A 14,359-nucleotide genomic window follows, 5' to 3' on the forward strand; every position below is an offset into this window, starting at 1 on the left:
TGTGATGTGTACATGTATTATGAACAACTTGTGTTTCTGGGAAATATGTTTTTGTGAAAAATTGATTTTCCATGTAAAAGCAGAGGGGAGGGATTTCAGCTAAGCCATATACACAGCATCATGATGACACCTCATGACACGCTGATCATTTTCATCAGTCAGGCGACTGGAAATCCTTTAACCTATCAAATCCTTAGGGGGTTGGGCATGTAAAATCAGCCTCCACACCCACTTTGAAACCACATAAAAAGAGACTGCTTAGGACAGATAGGACATTCTTTCCACTCTTCAACCAATTTCTTGGCGCAGCACCCTGACGGAAGACTCCAGAATCCAGATAGATCCAGAGACCAGAACTTAGAATCCAGACTCCAGAACTTTGAAGCAGAAAGGCCCAATTCCAAAAGCTGAACTCTTCTCAGCAGGCCTCAGAATCTTTTGCAACCTGATTCTCAACAGCCGGGCTGTGCTGTTTGCTTCTAGCCAAGAACCCTGTGCTAGAACCAAGATCCAGAGAAAGCAGAGCTGTATCCAGGACCCGCTTGATCCAGTCTAAGAGGCCGCGCAGACCACCGTGCAGTGCTGATCGCAGACCAGGGTGCCTGACCTGTCCGGTGGCGAGAGAACCACAGCCCAATCCCTTGACCAGGTCTTGACGGGGCCCATTTCCATTCCAATCCAAATCTAGGAGTGAGTATCTAGTCTAGAACTGTCCAGAGCCAATCTCTTAGTTTAAAGTAATCCTATTCCAACCATTTTACCCTGTCCAGAACTGCATTATAGAATCTTGTGTCCATCCTGTTGTTGGTAAATCTCTAAGGCGCATCTGTCATTTCTGAAATCTTGACTTTATTTCTGAAAATCTACCTTCACAAAAACATCCGTATCTTTTGAACCGCACGCCCTTTAACTGTCATTCCAAAGCTAAGATCCTAAGCTTGCCAACAAACCCAAAATGACAATCCAGTTATAGTTTTTCCATAATCGCGATTTACGCGCACAGAAAAATTGCCGCGAATTGCAATTTAGCTTCATTTCACCACTTGTAAAAATAGCTGCTTCTTGCTTTCCACTGCTGAATTTCATTTCCAATTTGATAATCATTCATGAATCATTGCTAGTGTTGACCCGAACCAATCTAAAGTAACTATCACTCATCCTGAATCTCTTTAGTGAATTAAAATCAATTTAGCATATTCTCCCATCCATTGCAATCACATTAAAAAGCATTTTGACCTGTGTTTTAAAATCATTCCTGTGTCTCTCTAAGCTTGCTGGGGAAACTGGAATTGAACTGCATTCTTGATTGTATTCCTGAAACCTGTGTGCCCTCATTTCCATCTCTTCATATTGCATAGGGTGGGGAGTGAGTAGTCACAGGGGAAAAAGTGATGATATTATCTTTTGTTGAAATCATATCAAGTTTATTTCTGTGCTGAATTCTTTCCCATTATTGCATTTCCTTGAATCACATAAAATATTCTCTGCTACAGTATCCTTCATATCCATACTCCATGAGTGATTAAAGAGATGGTTACTTTTATAATATTATCCATTGTTGATTAACGTCCATATTCATGAGTGTGCTATTTGAATATTATTTTGTTCATAAAAGTGTGATATATATATTGTTTAATTCTTCAAATAAATCTTTTAATTTGCAAAACAAACCTACTTCTTGGCTCAGTGAGTTCAGGGGGATTCAATGAGAAGGGCGTTAAACAAGGGTTCATCATCCAGATTTAAAGAACTTTGACATAGCAATATATAAAAAAGGGCTTCCATTGGGCATCCCATCCTAAGCATTGACTTAGTTGGATTGCTGGATTGAAGTCACTTACAAAGAATAGTGTTAAACCCTTGACTGGGTGGTAAGTCAGTAATAAAATCGAGGGACAACGTGTGCCAGGGTGCTGGTGGGATTTCCAGGGGTTGTAATAGCCCAGCCGGTTTCTGCTTGGATGACTTGTTTTGAGCACACACTCCACAAGATGGGATGAATTGGATAATGTCTTTACGCCACGTGGGCCACCAACAATTTTGTTTTACCTTGGCTAGGGTTTTAGCGATTCCGGGGTGGCCCTCGATCAAGGAATCATGATAATCGGACATGACTTGTTCTCGTAGTTCTTGATTTGGTAAGAATAAACGATTCCTGAAGTAGGGCAACTGATTTTTTATCATGTAATGTTCTCCTTGTGCACTCTACGTTTGTAATTGCTCCGGACTCATTAGGTTTTGGATTTCTTCATGTAATTCTTTCTGAGTTATGGTTGCTGTGATTCCTAGGAGCCTGTCACTCGGGATGATTGCTATTGGGTCAGGGGTCTGATACCCTTGTTCTTCCACCCCCATACAGGAAAGGGCAGCGGCCTGGTCGAAATGTAATCACGTAGTCATATTCAGCAAAAAAAAGAGCCCAACATAGTTGTCGTGAGGATTGGGCCTTTGCCGTTTTTAGGTACTGGAGGTTCCGGTGGTCAGTTATTACGGTGATTGTGTGTCTGGCGCCCAAGAGGTAGTGCCGCCATGCCTTAAAGGCTGACTTAATGGCCAGGAGTTCTTTGTCTGTGATAGCGTAATTGAGTTCATGGGGTGTGAATTTACGCGACCAGAAGGCAGCAGGGTTTAACTGTCCCGTTTCGAGGTCCTTTTGTGAGAGGACGGCTCCCATAGCCATGATTGATTGGGGCAGATGTGAATCTTGCTTTGAGTTCCTGGAAAGCTTCCTCGGCTTCTGTTGTCCACTGGAACTTTTTGTTGCTTTTCCTTAGCAATGACGTGATGGGATGCACGATTTGCGAAAATCCTGGGATGAACCGGTGGTAGAAGTTTGCAAAACCCAGCGCACTTTGAACCCCCTTGAATGAATTTGGGGATGGCCAGTTCAGGATAGCATCTACCTTGTGTACATCCATTCGGATTCCATTCGGGCCGAGAATAAAGCCCAGGAAATCCACCTCGGAGATGTGGAATGAGCACTTTTCGAGCTTGGCGTAGAGCTGGTGTTGACGGAGTTTCTCCAATACAGATCGGACGTGTTTAACGTGGTCCTGCTTTGATGCGGAATATACTAGAATATCGTCGATGTACGTTCTCAAGTCCCCCTCCTTTTTCGGTATGAAGAATAGAGGACTGGCTGCTAGAGACTTCGAGGGACGGATGAACCCATTGGCCAGGTATTGGTCAAGATAGGCCTTCCGGTGCTGGTTTTCTGGTTACGCGAGTGCGTAAATTCGCCCACAAGGGATTTGTGCGCCGGGTATCAGGTCGATCTGGCAATCGTATGGTCTATGCGGTGGCATGGTATTAGCCTGTTCTTTCTGAAAGACATCTTGAAAGTCCTGGTATTCACTTGGTAGGGTGCCGATTGCCACAGTCGCAAGCTTGGAGGTTCGGGTGTCTATTGGTTGTTTCTCTTGGCGATAACATGTGTGGGCGCAAGTCTCGGGAAAGGCCAATTCTTTTGCTCGCCAATCGATTCCAGGATTGTGAGCTACCAACCATGGCATTCCCAAAAACAACCGGAACTGTGGTGCCTTAATGAGGTCGAAAACAATAGATTCTTGGTATCCATCCTGGCACAGAGGGTTAAAGCTGCAGTGCATTGGGATACTGGACCAGAAGCTATTTCCGTGCCGTCGACAGTGGTAACAGTGTCGGTGGTTGATTTAGGGCGTAACGGAAGCCCCATCTTTGCCGCAAGATCCTGGTCAATGTAATTCCCAACGGCTCCACTGTCAATGTACGCTCTTACTGCGTGCATCTGAGATGGTTGTTGGTGATTGATCAAGACCACAGATAGTGCAAAATGGGAAGTCTGTAGTTCACTTTCTTCGCTCGACAAATGGACCCCTACACTTGCCGGGCTGGGGAGTTTTCTGATTCCTTAATGGTATCTTCCTTGTCCGTGGCCCCTACCGTCCTCCTCGGTGGCTTCATAGAGCACTCTTTAAGGAAATGACATGACCTTCCACAGTACAGACATAACTGCTGCTGTCTCCTTTTATACCTTTCCGCTTTAGTCAAGGGGGATCTGACCCCCCCGATTTGCATTGGTTCTCCTGAACCTTCCGTTGTGCGGACAATATTGTCCTCTGAACGCACATACATAGGGCGAGGGTCCGGTCTGGTTCGATCTGCTCTTCGGTCCTGCAACCTATGATCCAGTTGAACAACAAGGTCAATGAATTCTGAGCAGTCTTTCGGGGCGTTCACTACTTGTGCGAGAACATCCTTGAGCTCCCCCCGCAACCCCTGATGAAATAACGTGGTTCTCTTCTCCACTGGCCATTCTGCTCCAACTACGAGTCTATTGAATGTGGTTATGTATGTTAATAGGTCTTGATTCCCTTGGCATAGGGACAGAAGTTCGTTATCTAATGCCTGCCCATGAGTATGACGGGCGAACAGCTTTTCCATCTCCTGCTGAAAGCCCCTGAAGTCATGCAGCAAAGGATCATCTTGTGCCACAAAGGGTACAGACCAGTCCGCAGCGCTACCACTCAGGTAGGATAGCACAAAAGCGATCCGTGATTGGTCGTTCGGAAAGGCCCCTGGTCTACAAAGGAAGTGCAGGCGGCACTGGTTCATGAACGTTGCAAACCTCTTGTGATCCCCTGTAAATCGTTCGGGCGGGGCCAAGGGAACTGCCCCAGGAAGGGTTATCTGAACGGGATTGGCTGATGGTGCTGGCATCGAGGGCACACTTCCCGGCAATGGTGCATGCCCTGCTTGTGACTGGAGAAGTTGCCGGCTTAAATCATCAGTGCGTTCTTTGGCTACTATCAGCTCTCTCCTCAGGGTGTTGGTCTCCTGCCTGGCTGCATGTACTTCGGAACGTAGCTGCCCCAACATGTGGGCTAACTGGTCGGTTTCTGATGTTTCCTTGACGCCCAGGTGGATTTTGATGTGAGGCTTTGTGTTCTGTAACGCTCACCTGGTGTCCACGGGGACATCACTCAGCCTGTTCTGATCTCTTACGACCTCGAACCCTTCCCTGGAGTCTACTCGACTGGAGACTGGGCCTGAAACACAGGATTGGTAGAGTTTAACTCCCTATTGTCTCTGTGTGCTTGAACCCCTTCTTCCCCGGGGTCCAACCCTTCCCTTTGATCCACAGCTCACCTTGTTTTCTTGGAAAGTGTGCTCTCCGTCCTGCTTTCAGCGCAGGGGCGTATTGATTGATGCGGGCTCGTTGCGGCCTAGTTACTTCACTGGCAAGAGTCCGACAGGTAAGTATAATGTGTCTTTTGAACAGTTCTCTAACTTCGTTCCTTTCCTTCCTTAGATGATGGCCGGTGTCCGGGGATGGAGATGTGCTGCTGAGATGAGTAGCGCTGAAGGTGAGTGAGAGCGCGATGCGCGATGCGACCCTTTCGTATTTGTATTGAACTGAGTTATTTTTCTGTGTCATTTAGGTGCCGCAATGTTTTCAGCGTGGATGCCGGTTATGAAGAAGAAATGCAGTGAGTAAGCGCGGTATGCGGCGCCTCTAGATGTTTCTACACTAACCTGGAGTGTCTTTTCCCTCTTGCAGATGGATGAGAAGTTCCGGAGACAGAGTTCCCCCAGAGCGGCTGGGATTCAGGTAAGCGTTTGAAGCTCGTACAGTCTTTAAATATAAGCGAAGATTTTCTGAATGCTTACGACACCGCCAAAGATGCCAGCATAACAGAAGGAGCGATGAATGATGGGCAGAAGCGCTGCAAAGTAAGGCTGTTCCTTATGGTGTTCTTGTTCTTGCAGGAGCTGAGCGCAGAAGAAAGATGCAGGCCTACTGGAGACCGATCCAAACACGGTGAGTGTCACGCTGCAGGTGCAGAAAACACAAAGTATGTTTCTCATCCTGGGCGTGGTTTAAATAGTCTCTGGGTATCCGAGGTGTCTCTGGGCTGAACCACACCCAAAAGACTAGACTGCACATGCAGTTCTGGGAACCAAAATATATGGGGGCATCCATCTTGTCCCCATCAATGCACTACAAGTCCAATCCCCAATGTTATCCAATGGAAGTGAGTGAGTCTGGTGCCACAAGCGCCAAGTCTGACTCCAAGTGGGTCTTTGGAGGGATGGAGAGGCCCTTGAGGGCCATGTAGGTGATTGTGGCCTGGCTCCAGCCTGACATCTTGGAGGGCTGGGGACATGAGGAGCAGGAATCATGACAGTGGGACTCTCCTTCTCTTTCTGGGATGCCAAAAAAGTCTCAGGTTGTTCCGTCGTTCACGATTCTCCAAATCGTCCATCTTTAGGCAGAATTCCTCTTCCCGGGTCTCAGTATTGGTTATCCTCTGGTCCATCTGTGTCTCGAGAGTACTCAGCAAGGTTTGATTGTTTTCGACACTTTCAAGTCTCTCCTTCATCTTGTCGATCCTCTGGGTGATTCTGTTGACCGCGCTACCAATATCAGCCGTCATGTTCTTAATTTCTTCCAGTAGGGCTGCTACGTCTCCCTTGGTTGCCACGGCTTCAGTCACTGAGGTCGCCATGATGTGTTTGTGAGGATTCTCCGAATCAGGACGGAGTGGAGTATACCTGTATGTCGCCAATTTCTCCTTTACTTCATGTACTCCAATATCAGCGCTTGTGAGTCACCCCCTGTGCACACCTTGTATCTCATACTCCCCTTGTCAGCTTCCTCTCTTTGGGGAGGTCTTTCATTTCCAGGAGCGCTATTAGGAGCAGGACATCCAATTCACTTTCCTTAGAGCGCAACTCTGAGTATGTCTATTTTCATCTGGATCGAGTGTAGGAGGAGGGCACACGCCCCAAGACTGGGGGCCCAACCCTCAAATTGACCAAGTTTGTCATATCATCCGGGGGATCAGGCCGTACACTCCACCTGGTTCACTACAAGGGGCCCGAGCTTGGAGGTTTGGATCCTTTGACTTCGGCTAGTGACCTTCCTCTATCAAAAAGGGGAGAAGTTGATCATGGATTCCCTCTGCCTTCCCTGGGTTGAGGTTGTTGACGCTGTAGTTGGACCCTGCATGGAGCCTCGAAGGAGGTCACACACCCCAGGGCTGGAGACCATACCCTTCGTCACTCCTATATAGTGTGCAGAGGTAGGTACCTTTGCAAATGTGTATCCACGGGCTAGTAGGACCCCACTGCCAATGTGAAGGCTAATGACAGGAGACGGGTCCTAAATAATTGATAGGGGTCTGTGACTGATCTATTGGGGTGCCTGGAGGGTCAGCCTAGATCCTGTATTTCTCTTTCCCACTCTTGTGAACCGTCTTATTGATGCAGGCAGGTCCCGGGAGGTGGTTAGGTTCTAATATGCTTACTAGTAGGCAGTGCGCGCCAGGTAAAGTTCCACAGAATGGGAGGATACACTCCCCCTTCTCTAATGATCCTCACTGAATAGACTGCTCAGTCGCACCCCCCCTCCCGGGCGAGTCCCCTATCCACAGATCCTGTGCGAATGGTCCCCCTTTTTGGGCACTACAAGTTTCACTCTGTGTCTTTGCTGTGCTTCCCTTTCTTGGGTACTGCCCAGCAGGGTACAGCAAAATCCGGGTGCTGCCCCTCTGTGGATAAGAGTGTGCGCCCCTTTTCGTTCCTTTGCGCGCAGGCCCTTCATCTGCTGATTCTGCACATGTTGTGAAGCCCTAGATCCAGGGGGCATAGTGTCCGATCCTGGCATGCGGGCGGGTGCCTGCCCCCCAACGGCGGCCCCTCCTGTATATGCATGCTTTGGGGGAGCAAGCACTATGCTTCTTTGGCCCACCTGCGACTACTATGGTCCTCCCGTGATTCCCCACGTGCAGTCGCTCCTCGAGCCGCTTGACAGCCTCCACTCCTTACCTCCACTGACAATGGAGAGAGGACGCCTCTCCTGTTCACCCCTGGCCACTTCTCCACGGTCCCAACATTGAAGGCGGTGCAGGCCGGAAACATGCCGCGTATCGCTGGTGCTTCTCTGGGGTGAAGTGTAGAAATTAGAGTAGTTGAGAATATGGGGAGTGGAGAGTAGTGGGGAATATAGGGGAGTGGAGAGTAGTAGTAGAGAGGTCAGAAGAGGGAGTAGTGACATGTTGATATGGAAGGCGAGTAGTGGAGAGTAAACATGTGAAGGAATAACATTGAAGAGACAGATGACAAAGTGGAAGAGAGTAGAGAGTGGGAGGTGTGAGTAACGCATGATGACAACAAGTAAAACAGACACAAGTGATCACAGTTCAAGGGTGTTTATTGAACAATGAAATGCTATATGCAGGTTGGAAAATCACCTAATCTAAACCTAAATCTAAGGTGGGAGGAAGCGTCAACCATCAAATGAATATAAGTTAATCCCAGTGGCGTTGCGTCAAAATAAAAGGGCCTATACTAAGAAACCTATTGCCAAACCTCACAACTAATACAAAAAGGGGTGTGGGACACTTCTCAAGAAAAGAAAGAAGTGTTCTCAAGTTATATGTCAGGATGCAGTAGCTTGGGTTTCCCTTCCCCATGTTTTGGACACGGAGTAAGATGGGAGCTTGAAGCACAGTACAGTCTCTGGCTTCTGATATGATATGATATTTTATTTGTATCGCGCTCATACACAAGTGTTTCTCCAGCACGAGATGACAGTTTCAATGGCAGCTCTTACAACACACTCTCTGGCTTTTCTAGCACGAGATGATAGTTCAGCTTTTAACCCTCGAGCTCCCAGTTATCAGGGCCGTCGTAGCCAAGTCTTGATTCACATGAAAGTCTCTTGCCTTCGAGGACCTGACGTTTTCAAACAACAAAACAAAAGTTCCTTTAACAAATGAAAGTTCTTTTCCAATGTTTGCTGGGCGATGGGCTCAACCCTGGGTCCCATATTCCGAAATATATTGCAGTTCTTTTGGGGTGACAGCTTCATCCCAGGATTTACCTCGGTCGGGCTCGAACCCCTCTTGCCTTTTTCAGGATTTCTTTTCCCTTGGTTTCTCAATGTTTTATGAAGGCACTGCTGAGATTCACTTCCCTTTCTCTCACACTATTGGTAGATCAAAGTCTTTCGATTGTACATGGATTTTGCTTGACCCTCGGTAGGACTGCTTTGACCTATTTTGCCAGTCCTCCTACGGCCTTCTGCTACATGTAGTTTCTCTCACATGGGGGTCGACCATAGTCTCTCAAATTAGCACCCATGTGGTGCTGCTTTTCCTCTGCAGCTTGTCTCCCCTTCACACTTTTAACAGTTAATTTCAAAGTTCATCAGCTTTGATTCAAAACTTGCCACTTTGCGATTCTCACTCAACACAGCCTGGTTCTTATCGGCTCTCACCTCGGCTCACAGGCTGTGAGGAACCACTTGGATGTTGGCTTCTTTGGAGTCAAGGCCGGTACCAGAGACGCAGGAGCTTCCCTCGCTCCTGTCTATCGGCATAGGCTTGCCCCGTGTACCGTTGACATCTGCTGCAGGACACGTGTGCTATTGTTCGCAGTCTTAGCCTCTTGTCCACGAAGATTCCGCGGGCCTGGGATGAAATGGGCAAGGTCACTTCTCTCCGCACCACCCTCTAGATTCCTGCCACCTTCTTTTGAACTGCTGCGTGGTAGCCATCTCATCGTGCTGCCTGCTCTACTTGTCTTCCTCATACTGTGCCCTCTGGCTCCACCTTTTATCTCTGCGGGGAAGGAAAAGGGCTGCCAGGTGTGTGTGTGTGATTCTGATCAATTGCCTGTCTTTGCCTAACCCTTGTATTGGGACATGTCAGGTAAACGGCTCTGATGTTAGTCTGTTGTCCTTTGTGTTGTGCGAAAGTGTTAGAGTAAGAGAGGTGGCAGTGGTTTGGAATGTGCTCCATGAGAGGATGGGGAAAAGGGATAAAAGAAAAGGGGATACCACGTCTCACTCGCCGGTGTCCCACTCCCACTCCCCGAGGAGCCCCCATTCAGGTGATCCTCCCTCACTGGTCCATCCCCAGGAATGGGATCCAACAGCGATGCCGTATCCTTGTCACTTGGATGACAGATCCCGAGGACTAGCTAGGGAGACACCTCCATGTTTCTCACATACCCTTCCTCCATGAGATGTAGCCACATTTGTTTCACATGGGAACCGGGAAAGAAAATCCATGTTTCCCTGGTCTTTTCCTTTCCGGTGCTGTTAGGCAGAATCCAGGGCAGTTCCCTTAGGGAGCACTACCCCAGATTAGGACTACAGGTGAGAGCAATAAATCCACTTTGGTATCAGTCTGTACCACACAGATTTAGTTGGTAGCTGTGGCTGAGCAGTCAGACTTATCTCAAGAGGGAGATGAGCAGTATTCAGGGTTGACACATTAGGCAGTACAGTACTATGGAGCAAGGAAACACTGACCAAAGTTTTGTATTAAAAAAGGATTATATATTTATTTTATACACTTCTAAGTCAACACGTAGATCACAGTTAATAAAGTAAGTTAAGTTTAGTCAATACAACTCCCTATTCAATTGTAGACAAGTTTGCGGTAGAGTGAAAACTGAGCAAATCGGCACAGTGAAAACCAACTACAAATGACACTCTAACAATTCAACGAAAGGGAGGGAAAGTACAAGTTAAGTCAAAATATCTTCAGACACCCCTAGCAACACTTCCCTGAAGTTTAGTGAACAAGTAAGGCACAGTAACACTTTAACCAAAAGACAAGTGAATGAAAACTGAGCAAAATGGCACTCCACAAGTTAAAAAAGTAGGAAGGAAGAGGGGTTTAGAAGATTTAGATGCATCAACACATTTCTCATTGACAACTAATCTAGTGAGAGCAGATCTAACAAATCAGCCACTCAATAGGCCTGAGCCAGAGTCAGTGGTACAGGACCAAGAGTTTAGGAGCAAAAATGTTCTTGTAGCTGCAGTCAAGTCTTTAGTAGAATGTTCTTGTAGCTGCAGTCAAGTCTTTAGTAGAAAATGTTTGAAGAGGTAGATGCAAGGCGAAAGACAATGTTAAGAGAGAGGGCGGCCTACCCCACAGGTAGTTAAAGGATGTAAAACACCTTTAGGGCTTCCACGGAGAAAGGGCGGCCTGGCGGAACAATGTAACTTAAACGTGAAGAAGTGGCTCCTGCGGTGGGGGTTGTTCCTGGTAGTTCCTGAAGGTCGAGGGGTCCAACAGAGGAAGACAGGCTCTCGTCGTGGAGGAAGGTTCGAGTCGCTGCACTATCCACGGATCAAACCAGCCGCAGTGCTGCCAAACAAAGTTTAAAAGGTACGCTCCTTTTAATCGCGGTCCGGGTCGATAGCTGCCTGGCTATCCGGTCTTCAAGTGCGGGGCACTGTGCAGTCGACCAAGGCAGGTCCGAGGATGCAATGGGTGAACTGTCTGACCCCAACAGCTCAAGGGAAGGAGGTTCCTTCTCTGAAAATCTCCTCTCGTCGTGTGGAAGAAAAGTGGTGAGACGATCCGGCAGGGCTTCCCCGGTGGTGTAGATGCTGAAGATGTCTCTGGCTTCTCTTTCCTTCAGTTCCTTAGTTCCAGTGGTGACCTCTTGCTCTTCCAGTCCTCATGACCCTGCTTTTATGCAGAAAGAGACCCATTCATACAGCCTAGCTGTCACTCACACAGTGGAGTGGTCTTCTTGGCGGGAGACCCTCCAGCCTATCAGGTTAGAGTGCGACCTGAGTTTCTGTGGTAACTCTGTCCGAGGGTTCTATTCTCCCTCCCAAACAACAGACTCACCCCAGACTCAGTGGCGCCGAAAGGAGGGCTTCTTGGCAGAAGCCCACCAAAAGGACGAACAAAGGATCCCCGACCAGAGTTAGGAAAATGGAGTACGACTCGAGAAAGAAGTTTTATCAAAGTTCTGGCAAGTAAAACCTACCGGAGTAAAGTTAATAATAAAATAAACCGGCAGTATGTTAGAGGCTGTCAGTAAAAGTGGTAGCCTCGAACAATGGGAAAATCCCATAGAGAAATATTTGCGGTCGAATATAAAAGGTAGTAACCACTGCCACCAGGCAAAAACTTTGTAGAGGGGGACTTTAAGGTACCCTCTAAAAAATGAACATAGGGGAAAAACTATTAACCCCTTCCAATACTTCCATATTAAGATGGGGTGTACTGGTTAGGTTCATAAAAATCGACTAGTAAAGTCAATGGGGACTTGACATGCGCTGGGAGACAGTAGTCAGCCCCAGGGTATGGAGTCTATGTTTGGGGGTCGCTACGACACCCCTGTGCCACTGCACAGAGGGTGCTGTGTGACACATGTGCATAAAGATGGTTCCTATGGGTGCGAGAAAAGATACCATAGGCATTAAACACAAAAATAGCCTAGAACACTCATAGAAAAAATGCCTAAGAGTGGGAAAAAGAGTCTCACTCTTAGCAGGTAAAAAGAAACAAACCCTTCAAATCCAGCAAAGCTGCTGGGGGACTCTATAGGTAAGGGAAATTAGCCATGAAATGAGAATTCTCCCTAACACTCGCCCCCACCCCCAGACTAAGGGACAGGAGGATCAAATCCACTCCTGGATGAGTCTCATACCTCCAGTCGGTTAAAAACATCATAGAGAGACCATCAGCATTTTGGTGGTGAAATCCTGATCTGTGCTAAATGGTAAAATCAAACCCTTGGAGGCAGATTGACCATCTTAGCAGTTTTGGGTTTTCCCCTTTCATTTGCATCAACCATCTCAAGGGTTGGTGGTCTGTTTGAATGGTGAAAGTAGATCCATAGATGTATGGTCTAAACGTCTTCAAAGCCCACACAATGGCAAAACATTCTCTCTCAATAGTTGCCCACCTTGTTTCAGGTTCCTTCAGTTTCCTACTGATGAAGCAAATGGGGTGTTCCCTATCTTTCTCATCCAGTTGACTGAGTACTGCACCTATACCTATCTTGGAAGCATCTTTCTGTACAATGAAGGGTTGGTGGTAGTCAGGAGCTCTGAGAACTGGAGCTTGACAAAGGTCTTTCTTTAGGCTTTCAAAGGCCTGATTGCACTCCTCATTCCATTTGACCTTTTTAGGAAATTTAGGAGAAGAGATTACATTCAGTGGAGAAGCTATGGATCCATAGTTCCCAATGAAATTCCTGTAATACCCAGTGAGGCCTAGGAAGGCTCTCACCTGGGTTTGAGTAGAAGGGGTTGTCCAATCTTCCACAGCTTCAATCTTGCTGAGCAAAGGCCTTATTTCAACACCTCCTACCTCATGCCCAAGGTAGACCACTTTACTATGACCAATTTGACATTTGCTTGCCTTTATGGTCAGATGGGCCTGTGGAGAGCCTGCAAAACATATCCTAGGTGGTCAACATGTTCTTTCCAAGTAGGGCTGAACACTGCAATGTCATCCAAGTATGCCATGCAGACGTCCTCCATCCCAATCAGAACCTGATTAACCATCCTTTGGAATGTAGCAGGTGCATTCTTTAAACCAAACGGCATAACCTTAAACTGGTATAAGCCCACTGGGGTGGAGAATGCAGTTTTCTCCTTGGCATGGTCAGTCAGGGCTATTTGCCAATAGCCTGACATGAGATCAAATGTGCTGAGGAACTTGGCTGAACCAAGTCTATCCACCAGCTAATCTGGCCTTGGCAAAGGATGGGCATCAGTCTTAGTGACTGCATTTAGAGCTCTATAGTCCACACAGAATCTCAACTCCTTGGATCCTGCCTTTGGTACTAACACAACTGGGCTAGACCATGGACTAGTAGAGGGCTCTATTACCCCGAGATCAAGCATCTTGTTGACCTCTCCTTTGATGTGGGTTCTTACATTTTCTGACATCCTGTAGCCCCTGCTTTTGACAGGTAGACAGTCACCAGTTTGGATATCATGTTGGCCCCAAGGGGTCAAACCTGGTGGCAGTGGGAACAGAGGGGCAAATTGATTTAACAAAAGTTTGCACTCCTCCTGTTGCTCAGGTGTCAGATTAGAAAAGAGATTGACTCCTTCTATTTTCTCATCTAAAGGTTTGCCTCTGAGGAGGTCGGGCAGAGGTTCACTCTCCTCCTCCTCTTGAGCTGAAGCTAGAAGCAGAGCTCCCAGTTCTGGCCTCGAGACATAAGCTTTTAAACGGTTGATGTGAAAGACTCTAGGAGCCTCTTTAGGATTGCCTAAGTCCACCAGATAGTTCACCTCTCCAAGTTTTCTCACAACCTTGAAGGGTCCCATCCATTTGTCCTGCAAGGCCCTCTGCCTTGTTGGTACCATAACAAGAACTAGCTGGTCTTGAGCGAACTCAACCATGTTGGCCTTCTGGTCATGCCAATGCTTGACCAGAGCCTGACCTGCTTTCAAGTTATCACTTGCTTCAGCCATCATGTGTGACATTCTCCTCCGGAGTCCTATCACATAGTCAGTGACTCTGACTGGTGTGGGGGAAGGAGCTCTCCAACCCTTCCTTGATCAGGGCCAATGGACCTCTAACCGGATGGCCATAGAGAAGTT

This window comes from Ambystoma mexicanum, chromosome 3q, assembly GCF_040938575.1.
Source record: "Ambystoma mexicanum isolate Mex_15411 chromosome 3q, UKY_AmexF1_1, whole genome shotgun sequence".
Classification (NCBI taxonomy): Eukaryota; Metazoa; Chordata; class Amphibia; order Caudata; family Ambystomatidae; genus Ambystoma; species Ambystoma mexicanum.